The 3,810-nt window shown below is 36.3% G+C and overlaps 1 pseudogene; it reads right to left on the bottom strand.

Annotated features, from left to right (window-relative positions):
* Positions 1-3,377: 3,377 nt before the first annotated feature.
* On the bottom strand, positions 3,378-3,496 carry LOC111741952 (annotated as a pseudogene).
* Between the last annotated feature and the right edge of the window lie 314 nt (positions 3,497-3,810).

The raw sequence follows: 3,810 nt of genomic DNA, 5'->3' as shown, positions 1-3,810 counted from the left end.
TCCTTGTCCGTAATAGTATATTAATATATTAGTATATATTAGTATTAATAATATAATAGTATATTAATAAAATATTCATTTAACTAATAATGACTAATTGATTATAAATAATAATAGTAGCACTTATTCATAGTGTGGTGATAAAGATTAAATTATCTAATACTAATAAGTGCTTGGAACAATGGCCAGCACTTGGGAAAACCATAGTAACAGTTCAGTTCAAGCTTGATCCCCTTGAGGAGTCTCCCCTACTCTTCCAAAGGGCCACCAGCATTTCATCTGCCTGTATCGTGATGGTTTGCTTAGCCTTAGACAGTGGGTTCCCCAGATCAGTAATTTCTTTGTCTTTAGCCCTGTGCCATAGCAGCTCATATGATAGTGAAAACAGCACAGATGTTGGAGTTCAACCAAACCACAGTTTTCCAACACCAGCTGCACATTAGAATCACCTGGGGAGCTTTCAATGTGCTGCCTGGGCCCCAAGTCAGACCAATTATATCAGGATGTCAGAGGATGGGGCTCAGACTTTGGTATGTTTAAAAACCTTCCCAGGTGATAGCAACAGTCAGCCAGATTTAAGAACCGCTGAATTCAATCCAGATTGAAATCTTGACCCTTCCACTTTCTAGCTCTAGGACCTTGGGCAAGTTACTAAAACTCCCCAGTCTATTAGCATGTCTGTAAGATGTAGATAAAAACGTCTAACTGCAACAGTCACATTCAGAGTGTGTCCTCACCATCCTTACTCCGTTCACAAATGCCAGGGAATCACACAGCTACCATGTTTGATCTCCCCGCAACCCCATCCCCTTCATAAATCAGGCATAGAGGTCAGGATGTTTATTTCTCCACTTCCGTGCTGCCAGATTATCATAAACGTCTCGGGCACCTCCCCCAAACTCCAAAACTCCTGTTGGGCAGTCTTCTTCCACATATAGAGCCATTTTCCCCTTTTTCTAGTTACCTCATCCTTCTGTTGCCTCTTCCAGTGTATTGGGCTCTAAAGTCTTCCCCCTCTTGTAATCCTCACAGTCCTTAAGGAAGCCTTGTTGTTCTTAAATCTGCCATTCTTTTATAACCTCTTTATTAAAATTCCTCATAAGCCCATTTATGCATGCCGAGTATCACTGGTTTACTATTTGGAGGGAAAAAAACAGCAAATCAAATTATATTTCAAGTTTCTCTGAGACTTTGTGCCGGGCCATTTTTTTCTAGTTCAATATTTTCTTTCCTTCATAGTCTTCTTGTTCTTTTCATATTGGCAGAAATCATCTTACAGGATTGCTGTGACAATAAAATGTGATACTCAATGAATAAAACCTACCATGTGAAAATAATGTCATGGAAGGGGTGGGCTCAGGTTCTGTGCCAAAGTAGACCTACATTCGAATCCCTTTCCTGGTTCTATAACTAGGACAAATTGCTTATTGCCTCTGAAAATGGGGTGTGAATGCTTATCTTATCAGGTCATTGTAAAATGCCACATCATGATGATTATAATAGTTAATATTTTTTGAGCATCTTCATATGTCAGGCAATGTGAATGTGATAAGCACTTTAAATTATTAACATTTAATTTTCACAAAAACCCTATGAAGTAGGTGCTGTTTTAAATCCTTAACACAAGAAAAATGAGGATCTGGGAGGTTAAGTAATTTGCCTGAGGTCAAATACCTAGTAAATAACAGTATTAGGTAATAATGTATGATGTAAGGTGCCTAGAGTGCATATTAGCTACATATTAATGATATCCCTTCATATTTAGATAATGATTAATTTTCCTTTAAAAAAAAATACAAGATGAGTTCAGTATAATATAGTGACATTTCTAAGCTAAGTAATTGCACCACTTTTTTCATGCCCCGATAGTCTAAAATTCAAATTTTTTTCTGCCTGGAACTTAAAAATGGGTATAATGTTCAGTATTTCTACTCCTACGAATTTTCCCAAAAGAAACAGATCCACAAAAAGACGTATACAAGAATGTTCATAGGAGCTTTATTCTTAATAGTCAAAACCTGGAAACTATTCAAATGTCCATTAATACAAAAGTGGAAAAATAAAGCGTAGTATATCCATACAATGCAATACTACTCAGCAATAAAAAGAAATGAACTACTGATAAACACAAAAACATGAATGGATCTCAAAAATGTTATGCTGAGTGAAAGAAGCCAAGCAGAAAATTCACATCCTTGCTCCCATCCAATGAGAGAGTTAGAGGCTTGCTATTACTCTCTTAAAAACAGACAACTTGCCTAGAAGCAACACTCTGTAATGCTTTGGCCAGAATTGGGTCACTACCTGTTCATGCACCAACTCACTGGTCAGGAGGATTTGCTTATTCTTATAGTAATCAGGCACACCCATGGACTAAGGATAATCTCCCAAAATGCACTGCTACTACTCAAAGGACAGGAATAGATTTTGGGGAGGTAACTGCAATACTCACTAGGGTAGCTGTAAAGAATGAAATTGGTGAGTAAAGGTTAATCCAGATTATGGAGAACCTTTTATAACAGATTGAGGAATTTGAATTTAACATAATTAATAGAAAGTAAGTAACTTAATGGAAATTACAGCTGTATTACTGAGAAAAGGGCATTGGACTTGAAGTTTGTAGTTCTGCTGCTTATTAACTGTATGAGCTTTGACAAGTCTCTTGACACCTCAGGGCCACCATTCTTTATCCGTAAAGTAAAACTAATAATGAGCAATTTCAAATATATTGTTATGAAAACTAAAAATGACATATTCTTTATCATTCATTCAATCTGTATTTATCAAGAACTTATTAAACACCTGTAATAAAATATAATAATATAATAATAAATAAAAATAAATGGTTTTAAGAATATGAGTCCATTCAGTGAGCCACCGTTAAGCTCCTTACCATCAACAATATTCTCTGAAAGTCATTTCTGGCTATGCAGCTTTACTTTTCCTAAGCCGAAAGCCAGCAATCTAAGTTTTCTGCACCCTTGAAAGGGGCATTTACTTGTGCCTTCATTCATTCAACAAGTACATTATAGGGGAGCATAAAAGGTTGTTCTATCATTGAACTCTGCTTCTTCCTTTCATAGTGTGCCTGGATTTAGTTATCCAGACAGCGTGACCCTCACTCTCCTAGCAGAAGCAGCGCAGAGCAGGCCAGCACTCCTCCTACGTCCCTCTTCTTTCCCTAGATGACTTAGAATGCCTTGATTAGGTCCACAGAAACTGAAGAGAATCACATCTGTTCTTTGCTATTTTCAGAATCTCTTTAAGAAAGAAAAATTGAATGACAAGCTTGTGTAGTTTTCCTTTAGGACTCTACTATACCCTTCCAAAGGTGAGATTATAATTAAATAGAATCCAGCTTTTCTTTTCTTTTTTTATACCTACAGCACCTGGTCTTCCTAGGTGGTCTCCCATCCAAGTACTAACCAGGCCCGACCGTGCTTAGCTTCCGAGATCAGAAGGGATTGGGCGTGTTCAGGGTGGCATGCTTTTTTTTTTTTAATGTTTAAAAAGTTTGTTGGTGTTCAGTACTTACAGATATTTCTTTACAATATAACAATATAAGAGACTGACGAAAATTAGCTGAAGAGAATGAATAGCTAATAAAGCTAGATTTACAAATAACCAATAAACATACAAAAAATTTCCAGGTCTCTAGTAATTGAGGAAATCCAAATTAAAACAATAAGAAAGCATCTTTTTTCACCATGTAAATTTATAAAGATGACAAAGAATGGTAACACTGCGAGGAAAGTTTCAAATAGAAGAAGTAGTTTATATTTTTCTACTTTCATAACTATAGCTTTTTTG

The sequence above is a fragment of the Pteropus vampyrus genome, unplaced genomic scaffold (genome assembly GCF_000151845.1).
Source record: "Pteropus vampyrus isolate Shadow unplaced genomic scaffold, Pvam_2.0 Scaffold83, whole genome shotgun sequence".
NCBI lineage: Eukaryota > Metazoa > Chordata > Mammalia > Chiroptera > Pteropodidae > Pteropus > Pteropus vampyrus.
Note: the sequence above shows the minus strand (reverse complement) of the source record. Positions and strands in the feature narration are given on the sequence as shown.